The sequence below is a fragment of the Giraffa tippelskirchi genome, chromosome 2, assembly GCF_054371585.1.
Source record: "Giraffa tippelskirchi isolate mGirTip1 chromosome 2, T2T-mGirTip1v1.2.pri, whole genome shotgun sequence".
Taxonomy (NCBI): domain Eukaryota; kingdom Metazoa; phylum Chordata; class Mammalia; order Artiodactyla; family Giraffidae; genus Giraffa; species Giraffa tippelskirchi.
In genome coordinates this window covers 74766706-74794529 of record NC_137276.1, presented here as the reverse complement: position 1 = coordinate 74794529, position 27824 = coordinate 74766706, and the positions used below count along the sequence as shown (strand labels likewise).

At 38.7% G+C, this 27824-nt stretch overlaps 1 long non-coding RNA gene across 1 annotated transcript in view; it reads left to right on the top strand.

Annotated features, from left to right (window-relative positions):
• Positions 1–27824, top strand: part of LOC145537978 (uncharacterized) — a 501457-nt gene that overhangs the window by 170635 nt on the left and 302998 nt on the right. Inside the window, exon 4 of the long non-coding RNA XR_014076549.1 lies at positions 5099–5154. This is a non-coding gene — a long non-coding RNA (uncharacterized LOC145537978). The remainder of the gene's footprint in view (positions 1–5098; positions 5155–27824) is intronic.

Genomic DNA, 27824 nt, shown 5'->3' with positions numbered 1-27824 from the left:
TTCCCCTCTGATACTTGAATTTCATTTTTAATGAGTAAGACTGTCTCATTGCTTGGTTCCTTGCTGTGTGAGGCCATTGGTAGAGCTCTGACAGTGTTTCTCATGAGCCAGTATCTATTTATATTAATGGATAATTGTTTCATAAGCACCTCATCCTGTAACAGTTGATCTTATAATAACCATGCATACATACTTACTTATATGAAGGCTGTGATGTATGACATATGCTCAAATTAATTGAAGGCAATATTGTGAGTCATCAGTCACTTGAAAGTCCATTTATATAACATCTCTTCTAACCTCTTGTGCTAATAAATGTTCTTGGCATATTTAGTAAGACTCATGTCAAGGAAGAAAAAAGAGAGTTCTATACACTGAACTGACGAACTGATGTACTCATGTTCTTCCTATTATTTTGTGATTTTAGACTTTTAAGAAAGTCAGGTAGGAGAGAGTAGGGAATGGTTAGGTCTATTCTTACATTGGTGTGAAGTCCAGGCAGCCCAGGAGAGAGGCAGGGTGTGAATGCAGATGTTTTCAAGCTGTTTTGTCACTTACGAGGTCTTGAATAAGTTATTTTACTTCTTTAAGCTACTGTGTTCTATCTGCAAAAAAAAGATAATAAGAAAGATAATGAAAAAATATCTTTTCCCTTGGAGTTTTGGTAATTAAATGAGAAAATACATAATTTTGGCTATTATTTTTATTGTTAATCCAGTCCTTTGAATGGCACACCAAAAATAAGGCATTTTTTTCTAAACCAGTGAATATGTTTTTATTGAACAAAGGAGACTATAGGAGGTGTTGTGGCAGAAGAAAGTCAGCTCTTTGTATTGAAGTTCTAGCTCTCATGCCACTTAAATATTGTGGTCCAAACATTTTCATTTTTAAGTATATAAAATGACATCGGTGAAAAGGAAGAATGGGATTCTTTCCATTGCCTAGAAAATTGATGTAACTTATGATTGTTACACTGGAATAGCCTCTTCAGTTTGGAGTAATTCAGTCTTGATCATCTCTTTTTGGAATTTGTGAAAGATACGTATTCTTGCATTGTGTTTCTTAGGTTTTGTTATTAGTCAATATTTAATTCAATGAAATGTTACCCCATCAATGATCTTTGAAACAGGATGCTTCCAAGCTGGAATTCAGAATTGTTCTTTAAAAATTCATCCTTTCACCTGTTAGCACAGCTGTTACATTCCATTGAGGAGTTCCTGGTGAGAATATTTTCTTTGTTAGGCTGAATCCCCTTCTTTTTAGCTCTGCTTTAAAGTTTTAAAGAGAAGAATCTAGTTGACATTCAATGCTGTTATAGAAATACACTGAGAAAGAAAAATGTCCTCTCAGGAAAAAGGTGTGGATGAAAATATTTCTCCAGACAATTTGGTGAAAATAGGATTATTTGTATTGATGTGCTAAATAAAAGGCCATTTTGAAAATGTTCCTTTCTTTATTTCCCTCCAGCAATTCCTCTGTTTTATATTCATTTAAATATCCTTCAGCAAATACTTGCTAAGCAACCAGCACATACTAGGTCCAGTTTATCTCTTAGTTTTTGTTTTGCTTGTTACGATGTTCAGAATAGAAATCTGCCACTTGGTTAGGGAGTTAAAACAGACCTGTATATAGGCAATATTTAAAACCCAAAGGAGCAGTGCATAATCAGAATAAGAGTTCACATGTATTTAGTGTCCACTATGGGCCAAGAATTCTTCTGTGATTTACAACTACTAGCTCATCTAAATCTCACACTCTTTATATCAATGGTGTAGACTGAGGAATCAATGCGTATGGATTTAGTAATTTACTAGCAATTTGGTACTGGAAATATTGGAAATAAAATTTGAACCAGTCTCTCCTCTGAGCATTCTTAACCACCAAATAATGCATATAAAAATATATTCATAAGTATTAGGTGCTTAGAAGACATCACACCATGAAGACTGTTACTGATGTCTAGGGGGTAACCATACAGTCCAGCGTTGTAGGCAGAACCTGTCACTGTGGATCATGAGTCTGACATAAGCCAAGATGAAAACAAACCCAACCCAATGTGGGAATGGGAATATATATGTATATATATAACTATTTGAAAATATTTTTAGAACAGTTTATGTTTACAAAAAATGGTCAAAAGTAGTTTCCACGTGTATCTCTTCTTCCCCATACTCCTCCCACTCCAATGTTTCCTTTCGAGTAACATCTTGCACTGGTGTGGTACATTTGTTATAACTGATGAACAAAAGGTACATTATTATTAACTAAAGTCCCGAGTTTACATTAGGGGATTACTCTGTGTTGTACATTCTATGGATTTTGACAAACTGGCAATACCATCCACATTAGAGAGTCATACAAAAGAGTGTCACTGCCCTAAAAATCACCTTCCTGTACATCCTTTCCTTCCCCTCCCCCAATCCTTGGGAACCACAGGCCTTTTTACCATTTTACCTCTTCCAGAATGTCATATAGTTAGGATCATGTAGTATGTAACCTTTTCAGACTGCCTGCTTTCTATTAGTAATGTGCATTTAAGATTCCTTTGTGTATTTTCATGGCTCAAGTACATATTTTTATTGCTCAATAATATTCCACTGTATGGATGGACCTAAGTATTTTTCTTCATTCACCTATCTAAGAACATCTTTGTTGCTTCCACATTTTAGCAGTTATGAGTAAGTCTGTTATAAACATTCACATGCAGGTTTTTGTGTGTGCAGAAGTTTTCATGTCATTTGGGTAAATACCAAGGAGCATGTTTTCTGAATTACACGTAAAGGCTATGTTTAGCTTTGTAATAAACCATCAAACTGTCTTTCAAAGTGACTGTACCATTTTTCAGTCTTACCAACCAACAAGGAATGAGTGTTTCTATTACTTTACATCCACATTTGGTATTGTTGATGTTTCAGGTTTTGGTTATTCTAATAGATGTGGAGTGGTATCTAGTTGTTTTAACATGCAACTGCCTAAAGACATATGATGTTGGCATCTTTTCATATGCTTATTTTCCATCTGTATATCTTCTTTGATGATGTATCTGTTAAGATAAGATATTTTGTCCACTTTTTAACTGTTTCCTTACTGTTGAATTTTAAGAGTTATTCATATATTTTGGATATGGATCTTTTATCAGTATGTGTTTTGCAAAAATTTTCTGCCAGAAAATTTTCTTCCAGAACATCTTTGTTGCTTCCACATTTTGTAGCTCATCTATTCATACTCTTAACAATGTCTTTCAGAGAGCAAAAGCTTTTAATTTTAATAAAGTTCAACTTACCAGTGATTTCTCTCATGGATCATGCCCTTGCTGTTTTATCTAAAAAGTCATCTCCATACCCAAGGTTATCTAGGTTTTGACCTGTGTTATTATCTCAGAATTTTGTAGTTTTACTTTCTGCATTTAGGCCTTTGATTTATTTTTAGTTATTTTTTTGTGACAGATATAGTCTAAATTAATTTTTTTCCTATAGATTTCCAGTAATTTCACACCATCTATTAAAAGACTGAGATGTATGGAAAGAGTAACATGAAAACTTACCTTACCATATGTAAAATAGATAGCCAATGGGAATTTGCTGTATGGCTCAGGGGAAAGAAAAATACTGTCTTTTCAAGGTAGAAAGGTAGTCTTTCTTCATTGTACTGCCTGTATTCCTTTGTCAAATATCAGTTGACCATATATGTGTAGGTTTATTTCTCAGCTCTCTGTTCTGTTTTATTGATCTCTGTTAACTCACCAGTATCACACTGTGTTGACTTCTCTGGCTTTATTGTAAATCTTGAAGTCAGGTAGTGTCATGTTCGTTGTTGTTCTTGTCCACTATTTTGTTTGCTGTGCTGCGCCTTTCTATATAAACTTCTGAATCAATTTGTTGATAGTCACAAAATTATTTGCTGGAATTTTGATTCAGATTGTGTTGAATTAATAGGTCACATTGGGAGGACTGATATCATAACAATATTGCGACTTCCTACTCATAAACATGAAGTATTTCTCCATTTGTATATATATGTTCTTTGATTTCTTCATTCAAATCTTGTGACTTGTATATCTTTACACAAACACACTACTTACACTGTATAGATCCTAAAAGAAATATTAAGCTATATGGAATAAAAATCAGCAAATACAATCTTTTATATTAAAAAATGGAGAAACAGAACTCCAGAAAGAAAATGAGACTTTCACAGACATAAACATAAACAGAGGGAGAACTAGTGCTCAAGTTTTCTGACTTATAGTCCTTTTCAGGGGATTTACTTTTATCCTAACATTATGTAGCTTCTTTAGTATTAGTTATCTACTGCTGCCTAACACATTACCTCAAAATTTGGTAGTTTAAAACAATGAATATTTATTATCTCATAGTTTCTGTGGGTCAGGAATCAGAATGGCTAAGCTAAGTGCTGCTGGCTTATGAGATTTCAGTAAGATGTAGTCTCACTGAAGTGTCAAATGGAGGCAGATTCACTTCTAAACTCATTGATGTGTTTGGTAATTAACCACAAGTCCTTGTCACATGGAACACTCCAAAGGGCTGCTGGATTCCTCCAGAGAAACTGATGAGAGAGACACACACAGATACAGAGACACAAAAGTAGTGAGAGAGAGGGAGGGAGGCAGAGAAAGAGAACACTCAAGACAGAAGCTCAAAAGCGACATCTAAGCGCTCTATCATATTCTGTTACAACTGGGTGACTGAATAAAACCCATACACTCAAGGGAGGGGATTCCACAAGGGTGTGGATACCAGGAGGCAGGAATTATTAGGCGCCATCTTTAAGACCCTACTAGTACCCTAGATTCTGACTTCAGCCTTTCTGGGGCCAAATAATCAAGAACTAAGAAGAATTGATGATGGAATTCCTCCTTGTTTGCAACCTTCCTTTGCTGAGAGAGGAGAGAGGCTGCTGGTCATAGAAGGGGTGGGGAACTCATCCTTTTACATAGTAACACAGTTAGATCTTCCACAAAGTTACCATGAATCTCTGATCTTAGGGTACACCAATACAATTAAGTCTGTTCCTCTCTCCACATATAGGCCTGGCCATATCTAGCTGTCTAACCTGATGATATTTTTTTTTATTTTAGGAAAAAAGAACCTGTCCCAGATGAGAAGAGACTTTAAAATTTTAATGACCTTTCATGTAAGTTGATTTTCTGAAACACTTTATTCGTGTGGTTCTTACCATACATCTGTATTCATATATGCAGAGAAATATGAATATTAAGCTGAAGAAAACTAAATTAGGAACACCATAAAAAGAAAAAGATACACACAGACACACACACATATGTTGTTTTTGTCTCTTTAAAAAAATTCAGATGTTATTTTATTATTTAAAATAATTAGACCATGCCCATGGCATGTGGGATCTTAGTTCCTGGACCAGGGATGGAACCCACCCCTCCTGCATTGGAAGCATTGGGTATTAACTACTGGATTACCAGGGAAGTCTAATAAGATGGTAATTTTAAAACAGCCACATGAGCAAGGCAATACTGTTGTTCTATACATGACAGGGGAGATCTAAGAACTGGCTCAATATCATGCATCTATAGTTGAACCCCATCCTTGATTATTTGGCACCATAATTAGATTCAGGTAATATATATGCCTCTGAACCAAACAACAAAAACAAGGAGAAAGCCTGAAGGATGGGAAGGAAGCTTCATGTGACTTCTTCTCATCATTAGACACCACATCTTAGGCCACTAACTTTGAAAAGTTTCCCTTTTATAAAGACTGCTGGAGGGAGAGGGGAAAATGTCATTTAACCCAGGGCTTAGAATAAGTACTGTGAATCTTTAAAACTTGGGTGTAGATATTAAACTCTGGAAAGAACTGTAACTGAAAAACTTCAGGCTTTTTCTCAGATTCTCTTTTCCTATAATTTGTGGAAAGAGTTATGTAGATGTTCTTTGCACAGAAAGACCACTGTGATATAGCTTGAATTTTTTCAGAGATAAAGCAAATTTGAAAATAAAGACATGCAAGATGATATGGACCCAAAACCTCAATGATTCTCCACAGTAATGTAAAAACAGTGTTTCCATTTTAGCTGGCATTTCATTGTACCATATTATATTTCTCTTAGGTCAAATATATTTTCCACATTAAGATTTATATTGATTCATCTCTCAAAAACATTTATAATATTTGGGAGATGGGTATGAGTTCTTTTCTCACAATTGGGGAAAGGTCAAAGAGAAAGATGGAGATGATCCAAGGTATGGTAGCATCTAAATGCTGTTAGAGGAATCCTGAAAGGAATTGGATTGACTGAATTGTAGAAGTACCATGTGAAGAACTTTCCAGAATGAGTAATCCCGACTTTGGAAATTATATGGATGTTGTCTGTTGTGCTAATGTCCAGAGATGCAATGCTCAAGAGATTAAGGCCTAATTTCTGTGGGACCTAGTGGTGATTGTCCTGAAATGAACAGGCTTCCCTGGTGTCAGTAACTCCTGGAAGAAAGGCTACCTTTCCATGAATACAAAGCTCTAGATACATTTTCTCATTGTTAACTACTAGAAAATTCGACAAAATATATTAGATGATTTTATTTGACACTGTACAACGGTGCAGAACTGTGATTTCTGAAAGAAGACAGACAAATGAACTCTACAATTGCCCTAACTTAATGCTTGACAGAATTTTCAGACCAAGGCACGGGAAATGGGACTACAAACATAGTCCAGTCATGTTGAATTGGAGAGAACAGAGATTGGGGTTCAGAAAGGCCAGTGTGGCTGGTTAGAATTTGCAAAGCAGATGACCTTGAAAAAGTACATATGCTGAGAAATAGCTTCAGAAATATGCATGTTTCTGTCCTTGAGTCTTTGGCTGAATATCAACCTGCACATGAAAGAATGACATTTACAAAGCTGGTTAAAGAACAGCTTCTGAGGAAAGAATAATTCCTGGGCTGGGGGTAGAGGTTGTATGTCAAACAACTCCCAGAATTTATACAAGACTTAGAATAATTTAAATCTCCAAGTCTAAATAAGAGACTAGAATGAATATACAGAAGATTCATTTAAGAATCCTAAAGGGAAAACTAGTCTAGACTCATAATCTGAGCTTGAAAATAAAACTCAAAATGATCAAACTGACATGCAAATTATTTAACCACACACAGGAACAAAACCTAACATTCTTTAATGAAATGTAACAAAATCCAGCTTTGCAAAAATTAAAATCACACTCTCCTGGATCCAATTAAAACAAAAAATTGCTGAGCATGACAAGAAGCAAAAAAAATTAAAACATAGCCAGGATAAAGATCGGTGAAGGGACTTCCCTGGTGGTCCAGCAGTTAAGACTGTGTGTTTCCAATGCAGGGGGGGGGGTTTGATCCCTGATTGGGGAACCAAGATCTCATGTGCTTTGTGGTGTGGCCAAAAATATAAAAACAGCAAAAAAAAAAAAAAAATCCTAACAAAAACTTAACTGCAAAAAGTATGAACTCCTATAGCATCGAGGATGGTGATTCATTAAAAGAGAGAAGGCATTTTAAAAAATCAGTCAAGAAACCTCTGGTTAATAGAAAACATGCTCAGTCTGAAAGAAGGCAGAAAAGGAGGGAAAGATACAACAGAAAGGAAGCATGCAAAACAAATAGCAAGGGAGTAGATTTAAACCGAACATATGATAGTTACATTCAATTTAAATATTCTAAGCACTCCACTGCTGATGGTGGCTGCAGCCATGAAATTAAAAGATGCTTACTCCTTGGAAGGAAGGTCATGGCCAACCTAGATAGCATATTTAAAAGCAGAGACATTACTTTGCCAACAAAAGTCTGTCTAGTCAAGGCTATGGTTTTTCCAGTGGTCATGTATGGATGTGAGAGTTGGACGGTGAAGAAAGCTGAATGCCGAAGAATTGATGCTTTTGAACTGTGGTGTTGGAGAAGACTCTTGAGAGTCCCTTGGACTGCAAGGAGATCCAGTCAATCCATCCTAAAAGAGATCAATCCTGGGTGTTCATTGGAAGGTCTGATGTTGAAGCTGAAACTCCAATACTTTGGGCACCTCATGCGAAGGGTTGACTCACTGGAAAAGACCCTAATGCTGGGTAGGATCGGGGGCAGGAGGAGAAGGGGATGACAGAGGATGAGATGGTTGGATGGCATCACTGACTCGACGGACATGGGTTTGGGTAGACTCCGGGAGTTGGTGATGGACAGAGAGGCCTGGCGTGCTGCAATTCATTGGGTCGCAAAGAGTCGGACACAACTGAGCGACTGAACTGAACTGAACTGAAAGCACTCCAATAAGAAGGCAGGGATTATCAAAGTGTATAAAAGTTAGACCCAAATATATGCTATATATAAGAAACTGTGAGAGAGATAGGTTAAACATAAAAGAACAAAAAAATGATACAGCATACAAGCACTATGTATAGGAATTCTGAAGGGACTATATTGATATAAAAATGACTTTAGAAAAAAGGATTATTATAAAGAATAAAGAAGATTTTTTAGTAATAATGAGTCAATTTATCAGGAAAACTTAGTCCTCAATGTGTATGGGCCCAATGGTCGAAATACAATAAAATACATGGAGCAAAAACTGGCCAAACTGTAAAGACACATTGAGAAATCATCACTAATAGGAGATTTCAAAATTCCCTTTTTTTTGTAATTTGAACAAGTAGAGAGAAACATCAATAGATATTTAGAACACAATGCTGGGAGTCAACTTCAGCTAACTGAAATATATAGAACACTTCACCCAACTATGGGAGAATGTACATTCCATGAAAGTGCTCATTGAACATTCAGCAAGGTAGACTGTCTTCTGGATTATAAATGAAACCTCAACTAACTTAAAACTTTGATGTTCAAATTATGGATTTCCCTAGTGGTCCAGTGGTTAGGAGTTTGCCTTCTAATGCAAGGGATACAGATTCAATCCCTGGTAAAGGAGCTAAGGTCTCACATGCCTTGCTGCCAAAAAAACCAAAACATAAAACAGAAGCAATATTGCAAATTCAGTGGTCTATATTAAAAAATCTTTTAAAAAAGAGTTTGAAATCAAGCTAGAAATTATATATGAAATTAAACTAGAAATCAATAACAAAAAAGATACCTGGAAAATCCTCAAATACTTGGAAATTAAGTCACACATTTCTAATTAACTTATAAAGGAAGAAATCACAAGAGAAATAGAGACTATTTTTAACTGACTGAAAACAGTCTACCACAAGCGCAGCAAAAGCGCTGCCTGGGGGGAAATATGTGGCTTTAAAGCTTATATTGTAAAAGGAAAAAAGGCTAAAATTAATTATCTAAGCCTCCACTGGAAGAAGGTAGAAAAGGAAAATGCAAACCCAAAGTAAGTACAAGGAAGGAAATAGTAAAGAAAAGAGAATAAATCAGCTAAGATCTCAATGGCAGACTTTTGTGAGTACTGAGAACAGTCATAACTTATATTGTCTTTGTGTTCTTTACTGTTCTTGTCTATTCTCTCCTGTCTTCAATACATGTTAAGAGCTACATCTTAGTTCCCACAGTCATGGGGACTTAAAGGAAAAGTCAGTTACCCATGGCTCAGTGTTGAACCACCGCAGTCTGACAGAAAATGAATTCAAGAGGGCAGGAGGAGGTCCATGGAGAACAGAACTGGAAAGTGCAGCCAGATGCTTGAGGTCTGTGGCAAGCCACAATTAGGAGAGATAGAAGACTCATATGAAAAATTTCTGGAGATTCCTAGAAATATGTGGATGAGGAAACCTGAGAAATTAGTGGACTTTCTGCAGTAGGCCAGGATCAGGACTTTGAGACTGAGGAATTAAAGAAACATGTTCTCTTCTAGGCTAGCAAAGCACAGGATTATTTGAGTCAATAATTTTGGTAAAACTATATTCTCTGTGGTTAAGAATGGGCATTGAAAGGAGAAATTTTCACTGTGAGAAAATGGCATGGGGCTTAATTTAGGAAGAAAATCGGTTGACAGGACATAAGAGTTGTGGAGGGGGGAAGCTGTAATGTAATGTAATAATGTAGGTGACCTAGGATGTCTCAACCATACATTGTCATACAGGAACCAGCGTTTTAGGCCATGCCCACTTTTAGATAATGGGAAGTCCCACTAAAGCCTCAGTCTTCAGATTTCACATTAGAAGACCTTTCTGATACAGTAAGTCCACATACATACGAATCTTTGGGTTGTGGACTTTCAAGAGATGAGAATGTGCATTCCATCAATGCCAGGCATGAGTGAAATTGCAGCTTGCCCTCCATCTCTTATTCCTGACAATCTTTCAGCTCTACAACCTCCCACTTCCTCTCCTTCCTCCAATCAGTAACTCTTCTTACTGATTCACTGGATGCCAGCCCTTGTATGCCAGCTGTTGTACTGTACTATTGTATTTTTCAAGGTACTGCACTATAAGATTAAAAATGTTAGGTTTTGTGTTTGTTTTTTAATGTGTTATTTGTGTGAAAAGTATTATAAAGCTCTTACAGTACAGTACTGTATAGCTGATTGTGTTAGTAGGGTACCCAGGCTAACTTTGTTGGACTTATGAACAAATTGGACTTAAGAATAGGCTCTGGGAATGAACTCATTTGTATGTAGGGCGTTTGCTGTATATGACGACCTTTCCCATATGTAATTATTTTCTCTGAATAGTATGTGATAAATTGAATGATTGAAAGTCATTTATTCAACAAATATTTATTGAATCTTTTCTATGGACCATGCGGTATTTTAACTTGTGAAAACTCAGGAATGAACAAGAAAGACATCCTCTTTGCTTTCATGGAACACACCTTCTAGTGGGAGGGAAGATGGTAAACAAATAGCTGAAGAAACAGATACAGAAGGTAACTTCGTGCTTTCAAGGAGAAAAGTGTGGTGAGACTGAGTGGCTGACAGGAAAGTGGGCGTAACCTTAGTTAAGGTGAGCAGCAAAGGCCTCTTTGCACAATGTCTGAGTTGAAGCTGAGTGATGAGAAGACAGCCAACTATGCAAAGAACCTTCCATGCAGAGAAAAGTTTCCAAGCTGGGATATGCTGACCATTTGCAACTTGGTTTTTCTAGGAGAGGTTGGTGTGAATAGCAAAGATAATCTAGGGGTGACTCAGCAGCCCTAATTTTGGTCCTCTTTCCACCACTGTTTAACTGTGGTGTTCAGTATTTTCACCTATTAAAGCTGTGTACTCAGTCCCTCTTCTGTTCCCCCAAATTTACAGAATGGCTGGAAACATTGGATTAAGATCCCTTACATGAAAGCAAGCTGAAAACAACAGCATCCTCCTGCCAGAGGGAGGTTGAGATGATGGAGGTCACTGAGGGCTGGAGAGCTGCCTGATCCCCCCTAGAGGTCCACGGAGCCCCACCAGAGCTTTCTCCACTTGGGTTAATTTTTTTACATGTACTTGAAGAGCAGTTAAAAGGAACTGCTTGCTCTGTGCCCCTAGGATTAGGGTTAGCTTTGGAAAAAAGGTTGTTAAGGTTCCTGCAAAGAAAAATGCTAGCGCAGAGTGGAATGTGTCCCAGTGCTTTGTTATTCTTTGGAACACCAGAGAATGAGAGACCTTCTCACTTGGCAATGCAGTGTAGCCCCCATCCTACTGTACTTGGGCCATCCCAAGCTCAGAACCGCATTCTGCCTCAACTAGGGTAAGCACTTTAGGGATATGTTCAAATTGTTTCCTTCAGGCCAAAGCCAGTAAATGCACTAGGGAGGTTTAAAAAAGCTTTTCTCTTGTTTATGAGAAAGATAAATAACTGCATTTGAGTTTATGACCCCAGTTTTTTGTGCATGTTTTAAAAACAATTTCCAGCCCCACAGTGATGGTGGGGGAACATACACATGGGCACACACATACATAGACACAGATGTGTGTGCACATATGTGCACCTCTGTGCACACACACATTGGATTTGTGAGAATGCAAGCCTATTATTGATCTAGGATGATTTCAGTTAAATGCAATAGAACAGGAAGGAAGCAATTTCCAGAAGACACAGGTACACCAAAAGGAATCCACTGTGTTGGGAGAATTGAGGAAGGGTTAGTGATTTTACACAGACGGTCTACAACTCATGAATAACCCATGAGAAGACTAACAATAGGACAGCCCTCCAAAATGCTGAGTATTTATGAGTCAATAGAACATGTACACAGATTGCTTATTGGAGACATCTCAAGTAGTCTGAATGGTCATCTCATTAAGGGAAGCACTTGGTATCTATAGACATATAAATGGGAGTGTAGCTCCCATTGAATAGTTGTAATTTATGTTTGGAACTTAGTGAAACATCCTTAATCTAAACCTTTAGAAGGGCAGTAGTAATTCTGTCTCCCTACCATCTATGAGGTGACCTCAGGGCAGTGTACCCATTTGGACAGGTGGCAGGCAGCCCTGAGGAATGATGCAGGCTGAACTACAAAACCAGCTCCTTTCCTCAAAGGTCTTCATGCCTATCTAAGGGCAGACATGGCAAATCTGTAGACCAGCTTTTGGTGATCATTTCTGTTGCTCTTGATCCTCGTCTACCCCTCATTTACAAAGATCGAATTAGTAGCCAATTTGAATTTCCAACTTCTCTTGAGAAACAGGAAGATCCAATAACACTAGGCTTGTTTTCTTGCATGACTGCCTCAGCTGGACTTGGGAACAACTCCCTATTTAGACTGAATGAATGGATTTTTCCCTTAGGTCCTCACCTGGCCCATTTACATACTTTTCATTTGATTTTGTGGCTCCTGATTGGGAGACATTATATCTGCCTGTCCCTTTACTATCACTCTTCAGGAGCAAGGTTTGGTATATAACAGCATGTCTTTGTCTCACAAGTAGATTGTATTAAGTCCAATAGTGGGCAAGTTTTCTGGAACTAAACCCATTTATCCACAACAAAAATATTACTTCAGTTTTACAACTGTTAAGTGAACTCCTGCAAGTGAACTATAATGTGAATCACCGTGCAAGGCACATGGGAAGGGAATAGGGTGCATGGAACAAAAGACATAGTTCTTGCTCCCAAGGGTCCAGGTGAGGTCATTAATATTTATTTAACATATAGCACATTTGAAATGGAAACACAGTGGGAAATATAATTTGCAATCGCTTGCTAGATTACAGAAAAAGGAAAATTGCATGTGACATGTTTTATCCCCAAACCTGTTTGCTGTGGATAAACAAAGATAATCATAAATAGATGGTGACTATTGTCAGCATTCAGAAGGAGACATTTGAACAACTGTAAAGAATTTAGAGGTTAAGGGTACTTGTTCCCATTCTTCAAACATTTTTAGAAGATTTTGAACCTTTATATTATTTTTCTACATTTATTTTTCAGGAAATGCAAATGGTAGGGTGGAGGGAGAAGAGAGGTGACTAAGGAGATAGGAGGGGGGAAGTATGACAAAGAAAGATGAGAAAGGGTTAAAAAAGATATGAGTGCTCATGTAAAAAAAGTAGGTTCTTGAGTTGGAACTCATTTAAGATGGGGGGGCGGAAGAGAGAAGGAGAGAGGGAAGGAAGGAAGGTAGGAGGAGAGGGAAAAGGAGGGACAGAGGGAGAAACACCAGTGTATATGTTCTTGATCTGAGTACTGATAAAGAATTATATATGTGGAATGTAAAAAATGGTATAATTGAACTTATTTACAAAATAAATAGAATCACAGATGTAGAAAACAAACTTGTGGTTACCAAGGGATAAGGGGGGAGGGATAAATTAGGAGATTGGCATTGACATATATACACTACTATCTATAAAATAGATCACTAATAAGAACCTACTGCATATCACAGGGGACTCTATTCAATACTCTGTAAATGACCTATATGGGAAAATAATCTAAAAAAGAGTGGATATATGTCTACATATAACTGATTCCCTGTTCTGTACACCTGAAACTAACACAACATTGAAGATCACCTATATTTCGATAAAAATTAGTTTAAAAACAGAATGATACAGATACCACTGTTATCAAAATCAACAATGTCTCTCACATTGGAAAATCTAAAGATCAGTTCTCAGCCTTCATCCTGCTTTATTTATCAGAGCCATTTGCCACAGTGGATCACTCCATCCCTCTAGGAATTCTTTGGCTTCCAGGGCACAATATGCTCTTGGTTTTCCCACCTTACTGGCTGCTTTTTCATTTTCTTCTGCAGATTCCTCCTGATTCCCCCCAGTTTTCCTGGTAGACTGCACCAAGGCTCATTGCTTGAGCATCTTTGCTTTTTCATCTACCTGTTTTCCCATAGGGATCTCATTTGCTTCCTGGCTTTAAATATCATCTCAGTGGTACTGATCCTCAAATTCATGCCTCAGCTGCCAGCTCCAGACTTGTGGATCCATGGTACACTCTAACATCTCCACTGAGTGACTAGTAGGCATCTTAATATTAGCACAAAAATGAATTGAAATCAATGACTCTTTCAAATTTCTTTCTATCTCAGCATTCTCTATCTCAAATAATAGAAACACCATCCACTTTGGTTTAGGCAAAAACCTTCAGAATCATTCTTCACTTGCCTGTTTATCTCACCCTACTTTTGATCTTTCTGCAGATTGTATATGACCTTAAAAATCCAAATTCAAACAACTTCTCATCACTTCCATCATTATCATGTTGTTATTTATAAGCCACCATCCTCTCCTCCCTGGGTTATGGCAGTAACTTTTGTGTTCCCATTCTTATACCACCAACAGTGTATCTTCAACGCTGGAGCAATTATTTTTTATGTCTGAGTAAGATCATGTCTTACTCCTTAGAAGGAAAGTTATGACCAACCTAGATAACATATTTAAAAGCAGAGACATTACTTTGCCAACAAAGGTCCATTTAGTCAAGGCTATGATTTTTCCAGTAGTCATGTATGGATGTGAGAATTGGACGGTGAAGAAAGCTGAGTGCCAAAGAATTAATGCTTTTGAACTGTGGTGTTGAAGACTCTTGAGAGTCCCTTGGACTGCAGGGAGCTCCAACCAGTCCATCCTAAAGGAGATCAGTCCTGGGTGTTCATTGGAAGGACTGATGTTGAAGCTGAAACTCCAATACTTTGGCCACCTGATGTGAAGAGTTGACTCATTGGAAAAGACCCTAATGCTTGGAAGGATTGGGGGCAGGAGGAGAAGGGGACGACAGAGGATGAGATGGCTGGACGGCATCACCGACTCGATGGACATGGGTTTGGGTGGACTCAGGGAGTTGGTGATGGACAGGGAGTTGTGGCGTGCTGCAATTCATGGGGTCGCAAAGAGTCAAACACGGCTGAGCGACTGAACTGAACTGAAGATCATGTCCATTCTCTATAGAATCCACCGATGTCTTTCCATTCACTCAGAGCAAAATTCCATATCCTTACATCAGTCTCTAAGCCTACACAATCTAGAAGCCCATCTTCTTTCTGGACTCACTTCCAACAGCTCTTCTTTCTTACTATATTGCAGCCCTATTGGCCTTTTTACCGTTGTTTGAAAATTTCAGGCAAGTCCACTGACCCAGTGTCTTTGCATTTGCTGTTTTTCTGCTTAGAATGTCAGTGTCATAGATATATGCTCTAGCCCTTTGCTCAAGTTAACTCTTTGAGATGGAGGCCTTTCTAAACCACTTATTCAAAACTGGATCTCTGTGTACCTGCCAGGCATCTTCAGTCCCTCTTCCTTTTCATTTTCTCCATAACACTTATCACCTCTTTATAGGCTGTATCTTCTATTTGTTTGTGTTTTGTACATTCCCACTAAAATATGGGCTTGTTTATCTATTTTATTTATTGATATGTTCCCAGAACCCGGAATGATACTTTACAAAGTAGGAGCTCAATAAGTAGTTGTGAGATGAATGAATGAGTGAAAGGAAGTGTTATGACTAAGTTATCGATCCATGAACAACCTAGTTTAAACTGCAGGTGACATCATAACCCCAAGATAATCAGTTCCTAGACCAGGGGTCCCCAAACCTTTTGGAACCAGGTACCGATTTCTTGGAAGAAGTTTTTTTTTTTTTTTTTCCCGTAGACTTGGAGTGGGGATGGTTTTGGGATGATTCAAGCACATTACATGTGTTACATATTTTATTTCTATTATTATTGTATCTGCTCACTTCAGATCATTAGGCCTTAGATCCCAGAGGCTGGGGACCCCTGTCCTAGACCATCAGTTAGGAGAAGATGTGGGAAGTACAGCACAGCTTATGATGTGTCCTCAGGATAGTACCCATCCTGCCTTTTTCCTTCTTTATTACAGGTCATCCTCCACCCCCTCCCCACCCCCTCATGGGGCCACATGTGTAACTTGGGGGAGTGGTATTGGCACAGTTGCAGAGGCTTGTATGGGAGTCTAACCACCTGTCCATGTAGCTTACTTGTGCTCTCTGAACTTGCTTGTGTCTGATACCATAAGTACCACTTCCATCTTACCAAGGTTGATGCTGAGCCCTCTAAAGCTTGTGACTTGGGTGTGTCTTTATGACTCCTGATGGGCAACTCTGGCCCATGTCACTTCATGTTCTGTAGTCTGATGCTCCATCTCAATTAGGAATCAGTAGCAAATGAGGGACCTATGTATAAGTGGGATAGAAATCTCTGCAGTAGATAGAATAAGCCTTGCTACAAATAATATAGACCTAAGAGTCTATATTATCATTCTGCTATTGGAGCCCACTGTAAACTCTAACATAGTCTACTCTCAACACAGACACCTCTAATACCGTAGTGTCTGCTAGGTCTGATGCCCCAAGTGGAATGACTGCTTGCCTTGTACTTTGGGTATGTTGCAGGTCTTTTTCATGCCATGAGACCCATTCAAAGCTGGAAGTCTCCAAAGTTTCTTAGTAAATGGATGGAAGCAGTGTTCCTAAGTGTGGACTGTACTGCATCCACTACTTTAAAAAGCCTACCAAGTATTGTGCTTCCTCCATTGTGGTAGGGGTTATAAGATGCTGTGGGTTGTCATTTACTTAGGAGATGTCCCAGTATGCCCTCTTGGGTAGGGATGGGAAGAAGAAGGCAGATTTCTTAGTCTTCCACTTGGCTTTTGCCAACACAATGACACTTACCCTGCAAATAAACAAGATATATCTAGGTTCTAACAACCACCAGGTATGTGCATGCTAATTATACACTCAGGTACTGGGAAAATGATGATAGAGTAAGTACAAGCTCAGTAGACCCATGATAAGCAGAAACTGGGCCACAACTACATTTATTACATGGTACCCATATAGCCCCGGTATAACAAGAAGTCTGTTAAGGATGCCTTGGGTCCCCAGGTATCAATGTTATTTTGGACTCTGTATCCAACATTTCTTGAAATGTTTGGATACTTCTCTTTTTCCTGTACAGTTATTTGAGTATATCAACAGAAGTCCATTATGGAAGAACTGGAGGAATCATTTCCAAGCAACTTTGTCATGAGACCATGGCGTTCTTTTTCATGGGGACATGACCTTTCCATCAGTCAATGCATCAGGTCTGAGAATGGATACTGGGCAAGAGATTGTGAATTTTTATCAAGGTATCCACCTTCAGCCTCTTAATCATCCAGCCTTAATTTCTTTTATTATACAACTTGAGTAATACCCCTGAAGGCTGCTCAATTATTTGACACTTGGAATATAGTGTTCTATTAACCACCTCCATTGTTCTTTATAGGTCAGCTTCCTCGATTACCATTTTGACCTTTCTATTCATTATGATAATTGTGTTCATCTTTCTTTTTTGTTAAGTGCAACCACCTGACTTACTTTATTTCGGGATCCTCTCATGCCCATTGTTATCATGAGCCCAGTTTTTTAGTAGAATCTCTTACTGCTGTGGACTACCAAGGACACCTGTCACTGAGCCTCTTAACTATGCTGGTACCCTTCTCATTGCCAGATTCTTTAATACTTTGGTAAATGAATTGTCCCTGGGCCCTTCCATAGAACATAGTAGATGGGTGGGTTTTCTGACCTTAGGTAGTACATCCAGCCTAGTAGATTCACTTCTCTAAATCTTTTGATTACTCCCTCCACCATTTGTCACATTTCTGCTTCATTAGGTATGGGCTCTTGCTTTGTCCAAGCTTCCAAGAACCATCTTTGCAGCATGTTAGCACTGTCTCCTGGGATCCTTAATGAGGTGACAATCTTAGATCACAGGAGAGTGCTCATGAATTGATAAATTCATCCATTTCCAAGTTCACATTTTGTTCTTCCTGACGTGACATACTCATGATGCATTCCCATATAAACCCTTCTGGCTCCTGCTGGTACATATTGGCTAAGTTCTGTAGCTTCTTTGATACAGAGCCTCTAGCCTATTTTAGCAGGCCCAGAACTTACTTCTCCAGATAGGTTGTTATAATTCTCTCCATGATCTGATGACCAAGAGGGTAGGTGTGATAGATTATGAGGAGATGTGTGTTATTTTTCAAAGCAAAAGCTTTTGCACCATCTTCAAGCATAAGTGGGATAGGGAGTGCAAGCCTTTAAGAGGGAGGAGTGGGCCAGTTCTGAATAGCTAGAACATTCAAGGGGATCTGAATGTATCTGAAGATTCAAGATTTTCTAGTATGACAATTATTATGTTCCCATGCCAAGCCTCTGTGTTCCGCTCCCTCCCAATCAGGGCCCTGCCATTACCATAGAAGACATGCTGGTATGGAGAATTCATCCTTTTCTGTAGCATCTCTTTCTGCCAGCATCAGTTTGTCGTCTCTCTCTGCCCTCTGGATGCAGGAATTGAGAGCATTTTTTTTTTAAGTATCACCAAAGAGGCTTTGAGGTTCTCATACCACATGATTTTGGCCATATTTCATCCTTCAATTTTAATTTCCATCTCAGTCCTCCATTAGGGAAATTTTAACTATTACACATAACTGCACACTAGTTATTTTGGAAGTAGGTGATCTATCTCCTAGATACCCTTTTATAGTGTTCTACCTAGGGTCACTTTTGGCAGGAGCTGTCCCAGATTGACTCAAGTGACAAACTCTAAGACTTTGAGATTTGCATGTAAGAGTTAACTGAGAAATGCTTTTAGTAAAAATGCCTGTGATGAATGAGCTGCAGAATTGGACAGAGGGAGAAGTTGAGAGTTGTGATGCGGTTTGCAAGAGAGGCTTCAGTTGATCTATAGTGAGATCTGGAGCCGGAGCTATGATGTGCTTCTCAGTTGTCCCAACTGAATCAAGAACCTTTGTACTCTAGCATCACCAGTCACTGGATGCTGATGCCTCCAGAAAGAGCGGTATGTCTTTTTTAGTCTAAAGCAATTCTTGGGAGAGGAAACTAGTTGTGAACTACCAACAGTTTTTACCCCTAGCATCTGGAGAAATGGGTACCTCATCTAAGAGGAGTATTTAGACAGTGGAATGCCCAATAGAGACTTGTTGAGGAACTTCCCAGGGGAGTCCAGGGGTTCAGACTTCATTTCCACTGCATTGGGTGCAGGTTCAATTCTTAGTCAGGGAACTAAGGTCCTTCATGCCATATGGCCAAAAACAAACAAACTTGGTGGATAAATGTTTGGATTATTCTTTGGAGGTTATAAGCCTCTTGAAAGTAGATTTCTTTTCTGATTCCTTTTGGATTGCTATATAGCGATTAGCATAGCTCCTTCCATTTCATAGTGGATTGATAGATATGTATTGAATGAATAAATAAAGGATTTATGTATTATACATTTTATGGTTCTTATCCATCAGTGGCTATTCTAGTTCCCAGTGAATAATTGGAGGTTTTAACTATAATCCTTCTGCATTGCAATTTTCTAAAATTTGCCACTCCCACAAAGAAGGATGTTGTGGGTTTACTATTTGTGTGGAACAATGATGGAAAAGGTCACTTTGAAACGTGGCAGTGTGAGTGGGCACTAGTGGAGCCCAATTTAATTGCTGCTCTGCTCTTTAACCATGATGTAGGGCCCATTAGTGCCTGGTTGATGGCAATTCATTGGCATGCACTGCCTTAGATAGAGACTGAGTCTTGTGTGCTGTGGAAATGTCTATTAGCTTTATTCTGAATGCTTAAGATACAACAGACATGTTTAAAAATTCTTTCTTGGAAACAGATTGTTGGTAACTGCTTTATTTCCTCTCTAAATACATAGTTGTGTCACCACATGCATTAATTCTTCATTAAGCGATGTCAACATTCCACTCGGTAGAAATAATTGTACCCTTTCCTTAGGTGCAATTATCCTGATGAAAGTAATTAGTCAACCAGCTACTTAAGAAGGAGCCATGCATTTGGAAGAGATTCAGCTTTTATGTACCATGTGGTAGGGATTTAGCTTGGCACTGGATTCCACTTGGCAACATGCACAGCTTCACAGAGGGTTTCTTGGTTATTTTATGGCCTTGATAAAGGTGATGTCCCAAGAACATTCAGTACAAAGAAAACATAGTAAAGGTATTAAGACAAAATGCATACCTTTTATTACAACATGAATCATTTGTATATATCTTTTTAAAATATCCACATAAGAAATTAGGAATCTTATTTTTCCGTGTTCTCTTCTGCCTACTTGCCAACTTACTGGACTTTCAGCTAATGTTGTACATCTGCATAAATCTCTCCCCTGTCATCAACTGTGCATTTGGAGTTTGGATTTTTCTAAAACAAATAGAAGAAAGTGACTCTTTTTAATGGCTTGAGGTCTGAAGCAGTTTGTCAGAGTGGATAGTTCCTATAAACTTCAGACTTCTTAAGTTGTCCTCAATCACTTTTGGGTAAAAAGGTAAAGAAATTAGCAGTAGAGACTTGAGATTTTTAAAATTTTCTAGAGTGATGATGATGATCTGTATTTTCATAGGGATTTGGATAACACAGATGTTTTCAGTAGTCGACATTCAGTGAATGATCTCTTTTACAATGGAGGGAAAGATTCAAAACAAATATTAAACTAAAGGATTTATGGAGAAAGCTACCAATGTCTGCAGTTTAATCTGAAATGCCTAACAATAATATTGTTAGTTGAATGTAACAATGGGTAGATAGACAGTTATGTGGTAAATGTAGTAAATGAAGTACTAGAGTGAAATGTTAGTGGTGAAATCTAGATCCCAGATATAGAGATGTTTCACGTACAGTTATTTAAAATTTTTTACATGTTGGAAATTTTCATAATAAAATATTGAAAATAATCACCATTGGCACTCTTCTTGCAGTGCCCTTGAAGCAAACTTTAATCAGTTTGATAGGTCGATTTATACAATGTTTATTGAGTACCTACCTTGCAAAGCTGGTTCTGGGAATGAGATTTCACTGAGATTCCATGCTTAGCAGTCTTCCTCTACCCTTAAGAAGAGCTAGTGGAGCCACTTCAATCCCTTCCTGTAGTTCCAATTTCAGCAGGATGAATATAGGCAACTATATCTGAGCAGTCTGTGATTCATTGATTTATTTAATCTTATCTATCCATCCATCCAGCCAGCTACCCATCCATTCATCCACTATCCATTCATCCACCTCACCATTCATTTACCTATCCATCCATCTATTCATCTACCTATCTATCCATCTGCCCACCCACCTATCCATCCACCTACCCATCCACGTATCCATCCATTCATACACCTCTCCATTCATTCACCTATCCATATATCTACCTATCCATCCATCCATTCATCCACCCTCCTATCCATCCATCTATCCATCCATCCAACCATTGACCTACCTATCCATTCATCCACCCATCTATCCATCCATCCATCCACCTATCCATTTATCTGTGTCCACTAAATTTCTGTGTTTGTTGCAAGGTATTTTAAAAGTGATCAAGCTGGAGTTTTATAGTCAAGAAGCCTATGGTGTCATGGGGACCTCAGCCTGAAGTTACTGTTCTTATGAGTTCCAGTCTGACCTTGTTTATTCATTCTGTCAGACAAAAATCTCTTCAAAACCAGAAATACGATGTAAGATATATGAAAATATACTTGTCTGCATCTGGAAAACTTCAAAAGTAGCATTTTTTATTTTTGTGGTAATTTTCAAAGCCACAAAAAATTCCAGTCACAAATAAAAAACCAAGGCTTTCCTGTGGGAAACTTTAGAGAAACCTAACAAAACTTTCCCCAATTGGAGTAAACCATTAAATACTTAAAAGCACTTTAGTAGCATATAAAACTAGACCAAGTCCTCTGAAAATCATGGGACCAAATCAAATGTTCAGTTTTGAAGTCCCAACTGAATGCATCTCACCCAGGGCCTGCCAAGGGAGTCACTCCTCTCTCAAAAGCTGTCTCCCTTTTTTTAAATATTGGTTTTAATTAAGTTTTACAGAATAATTTGAATCACATATTTGAATCACAGTTGCACACAGAGATGAAAAATTCTTCTTTCCCTCTTCCAAGTTTACTGCTGAAATAGGAATGTGTGTGATGCAACTACTATTGAAACTCCAGTCAGTTAAACAAAAAAATTCCAGTGAAGTGGGAGGGAGAGGAAATGGGAAGAAGAGTCTGAAACAGCAGAAATAGAGGAAGCAGAAGTAGAACAGAGATGCAGAGGAAAAAAACTAAGGAGAGTAGACAAAACCATGGAGCAGCAAATAACCTGGTACTCTTGGAGCCAAATGCTGAAACTTGCTGTCAGTTCTAAGTAAGTCTCTATTTCCCTTTGTCGCCCCTGCAAAAGAAAATCAGTCCTGAATATTCGTTGGAAGGGCTGATGCTGAAGCTGAAACTCCAATACTTTGGCCACCTGATGGGAAGAACTGACTCACTAGAAAAGACCCTGATGCTGGGAAAGATTGAAGGCAGGAGGAGAAGGGGACAACAGAGGATGAGACAGTTGGATGACATCACTGACTCAATGGACATGAGTTTGAGCAAGCTCCAGGAGTTGGTGATAGACAGGGAAGCTTGGTGTGCTGCAGTCCATGGGGTCGCAAATAGTTGGACACGACTGAGCGACTGAACTGAACTGAACCCCTGCAAAATCGGTAGCATGCTCACTCCTTGTCTTCATATCCCACTGTTTGCTGTTAGAAACAAGAGTGCCATGTCCTCTGAATCCTAAGAATAAATGACCTGGATACTTGATTCGTTCTATCTACAATAGGAAAGATGTTTATCTCACCTATTTCTGTTTTGGTGTTAGAATGACAAAGAGAACTTTGTTCTTAGAGAACTTAGAGAACAAGCTTACAGTTACCAGAGGGGAAGCATGGAGGTGAAGGGATAGTTAGGGAGTTTGGGATCAACGTGTACATACTGCTATATTTAAAATGGATAACCAATAAGCTCCTACTGTATGTATAGCACAGGGAACTCTGCTCAATGTTATATGGCAGCCTGAATGAGAGGGTAGCTTGGGGGAGAATGGATACATGTGTATGTATGTCTGGGTCACTTTGCTGTGCGTCTGAAACTATCACGGCATTGTCAATCAGCTGTACTCCGATATAAAATAGAAAGTTCACAAAAAAATAGTAAATGTGCAAAGACATAGAAAAAAAAGAAACAAGCAAAATCCAACCAACCAACAGAAATTCCATGTCATACCAAAAAGAGGATTTGAAATTTACAGTGGCGGGTCCTTCCACAAGATGGTGCTCGTCTTTCTCTGTTTTTATTTTCCATCTTGAAAATCAAGATGACTGTGACTTGGGTTTCAAAAGCATTTGGTTGATTAAGCATACATATTCCTGATAGTATCATAGGATTTTATTCATTGGGATATTTGAGTTACACGGTACATTGGGGCAGTTGGAGGTGAAGGGAGTATGATAGTTTAGGTATTCCTGGAAACAGACTGAATGCATCTGAGATGCTGTGTGTGTGGCAAGGAATTTATTATGAAATGAATGCTCGGGGATTGACACCTGTACTTAAAAAGGGAAGGAAGCAGGACTGAATGGATAGGGTAGAATTCTAATGCAGGTCTTAGCTAACTCACAGGGCTCAGAACCTAGGATGACCTTCCAGACCCGTTCCTTTTGGGGGTCAGGGGCCAGGCCTTTATAATTCTGAATTGCCTGTCTCTGGATGTGGGCTGTCCCAAGAGGCAGACTACTGGCAGAGTCACTTCCCAGAGAGGGCTCATAACTGAGCTGCCAGCTGCAGTATTCCCAGCAACTGTGGGGATAAATCCTGCCCTCCTGGAGGGGTATGTTCTGGCACGTTACAGCCTCCACGCTCGGAGGCATTTTCTTTTTTTTTCTTTTCCTTCTCTTATGCTTCAGTCCCCTCACAGGTGGTAGCCACAGGCCCACGTGACTCTTTGAGTCTCTCTGTAGTCATGCAGTTAGCTATGGCTATTCCATCTCAGATCTTTTCTGTTTCAACTTATTTCCCTGAGCAGCTCTAGCGGTGGCTTCAATTTTCCTAGCAGCTTATCTTTCATCTTTAGTTTGAGTTCAAGAAAGATTAGTGAGCCTGGATGGAGAAAATTTCACATCCTCTGATCCCTAGGCTGGGGAGGAGCAAGTCACAACCCATCAGTGAGAAATGTACAGGTACAGGATTGGTTTCTGCTAATTTTTCTGCCGCTTGTGCTAGTGTCAAAATGGATGGTGGTTGCTTTTCTATTTCTTGCTCATAAGGAATGTTAATATGAGTTTCAAGTCATTCCACTGGTGGATCTATATATTTTCCTAGGAGAGCTTAAGTAGGGCTCACTAAATAATATTCTTTTCCACCCATCAATCTGTGTTAGGAAGATGTATGACTGGTATCTAAGGCGCTGTCAGTGTGTTATTTTCCATGTTCCTCTCACATGTCAAATATAAAAATACAGCCTGTCATTGTAAGTGTGATATGGGCATTGTTCAGAGAGACTGTGAAAAATCCTGCAGGGTTCCCTGATTCATCATTTCAGCAGCCTAATCATTTCATAGCCCAGTCTAAACAAAACAGTTAAGGGCATATCAACTTAGGTGGTGTTGAATCATGGTCGATTCAGGGAAAAAAAAGGAAAAAATCCCAAAGAGAAAAAGTGTTTTGGGAAAAATAAGAGCAGCTTTGTCTTTTTATCCAATTTTGTAGTTACTTATCTTTTTCAGAAGGTTGTTTATCAGTTAATTATTCTCCACCACACCCTGCACCTTGACATTTTACCAAAGAGGCCGGGAGACCTCGTTAAATCAGAATTTCTACTTTCAGCTCACCTGTCACAGCTAAAGGCTCCCTCAAATGCATTGACATCGATTAATATTTAATGACTGAAGAGTAGAAATATTGGCTCAGCACTTTTTACTTTTTCTTTCTTTAAATTAAGAAAAAAAATGCCTTCAGTAGAATGGACTCTGCTTCATACACTCTTAGCTCTAGATTTCTTCAGTGAGAGATTTATGTGGGTGCCAAGAAGGAGGAGAAACCTGTGGAAGGCCATATGTGCTCCAGGAAATGGCTACACTGTGATAGGCAGAGAGAACTAACAGTTGATGAGCTCTTACTCTGTGCCAGGCACTGTATTAGGTACTCTCACAATTCATCTCCAACATTCATGGCACCTCTATAATGTAAGTATTATTTTCATTTTACAAATGAGGAAACAACCTCAGAGAAGTCAGAAAACTTGCCTTAGGTCACAAATCAAGCAGCAATCAATATTTGCATCTTGCATTGTTTGGTTACACAGTCCATACTCTTTCCAAACACATGTTGCCATCCTGAGAGACAGAAGACCTGAGCCCATTGTATGAGTGGCCTATTTGAGTCTGGCAGTCTTCTGTATCTTTGTGGTTCCATTTTTCCATCTGTGAAATGGGCTGTGAATCCGATCTTGAATTCTAATTCAGACACAAGATCCTGTTTCCAAATCAGGTTAGCATTTAGTTGCTAGGAGCTATAATACCTGACAGATAATTTTTTATAGCACACAGATGGAAGACACTAAGAAACATTTCCTTCCAGGGAAAATAGTAAAGCATATAAAATGCTAAAAAGTTGAAATATGCACAGTGTGCCTTTTTAGGGAGATCTATCATCATAACAGTGAGAGTAGAGAAAAGGTGTGCTCAAATGGAAAGAGAATAGGCTTTGAACCACAAAGATAATTTAAATTAGTTTTGTACACTGGGGCAAGACTTGTAACCTCAACTAGTCTTAGTTTCCTCATCAATGAAATGGGGATAATAATCCATACTTCACAGAATTGTGAAGAATGGAAGAGATAATGTATTTATATAAATATATAATTTAGGATATATTATATAATATATATATTAAGGATATATTTAATATAGGCTTTGCTGTTGGCTCAGAGGTAAAGAATCTGTCTACAGTGCAGAGGACCAGGGTTTGATCCCTGGTCAAGAAGATCCCCTGGAGAAGGGAATGGCAATCCACTCCAGTATTCTTGCCTGGGAAATTCCATGGACAGAGGAGCCTGGTGGGTTACAGTCCATGGGGTTGCAAAGAGTCAGACACAATTGAGTGATTCACACACACACATTTATATTTAATATATCCTTATAGTATATAGGAAGAGTGGTTGACATACAGTGGACACCTGTTAAATAAGATATGGGGGTTATTAAATATTAATATTAAAAGGAAATATCAGTCATTATCAACCTTCATAACTGTACCAGGCTTGTTCAACCTCATCACTTATTGCCAAATATAAACTAGACCCATGCCAAAAGGGAGCATATAGATGAAGACACAAGGAGTCATTTTAAGAACTCAACCTCCTATATATACTGATAGATTTATAAGTAGTGGGTTTCAGCAAGCAAAGGACTGACTTTTAATTCAGCTTAGAGGGGAAAAAAAGGCCTGAAGGAGACACCTGCTCTGAGGTTTAAGACCTGAAGAAAGTTTGCCAGGATTTGTGGGCTGTTGGCTGTCCCACAAAAAATCATGGTCAATTAGGAAACTGTGGCTTAGAAAAGTTAAGTGATTTGTCCAGAATCACATGGCTAGGTGAGGGGGGCAGTCAGTTTTTGACTCCAGATTCAGTTGATTCCAGATAGTCTCTTCCCACCTGTTAGGATGTGATTTCTCATCCAGAGCCAGGAGTGCAAAGCTGATCAACAGTTTTGAGGTACAGAACCAACAAGGATTCAGCTAATTAAAATGAAAGAAGAAATCAGATAAAGCAAGATGTAAGTTGGTGGGTGAAATCTGAGGCCTCCAGCCTAACATTCACACACAGTGGACATTCATGAGGTTTTTGGCATCCTCGGGGCTGTTCCCTTTTTTACCATCACTTTAGTTTCTGTGGGGCAGTTACTGCTTCCATATGGTGGATCCGAAGCAAGAACCCTGCTGTCATCTATAAAAGAAGTGTGCATGTGGTTTAAAGCCAGCTGATTGCTCATTCCCTAGAATTTGAATCTTGAACAAAGTACCAAGCAGACAATGCATGATCAGACTTGAATCACCTTTGGGGGTAGTAGCTAGCCTCTTCCTGCTGTGGGTTCATTCCTCTGGTTTCTGCAGTCCTTGAGTCCTTGGTCTACCTAACACAAAGAAAGGGACTGAAGGCAATTCACATACTTCTTCTATTGGGGAAGAAAATCCGATAGGTAGAGGACTTAACATTTGGAAGGAAAGTAAACAAACAAACAAATTGGAGAAGGAAATGGCAACCCACTCCAGTATTCTTGCTTGGAAAATTCCATGGACAGAGGAGCCTGGTGGGCTATAGTCCATGGGGTTGCAAAGAATTGGACATGACTGACCACACAAAAAATAGAATATGGAGGGATATTAAAAATTGCGTACCACAAAGGAGGATAGGATTAGTTTAAGACTTAGAGGAGGAGCAAACCTCAGAGAATGATTTCTGCCGGTAAACAGAAGAGAATTAGAAAATCAGATCATTAAGAGTAGAATGTAAGATGTCCCTTCCTTGTAAAAGAGTAACAGAAAATCATATTGAAAGACATTGGATAAAATGAGAAA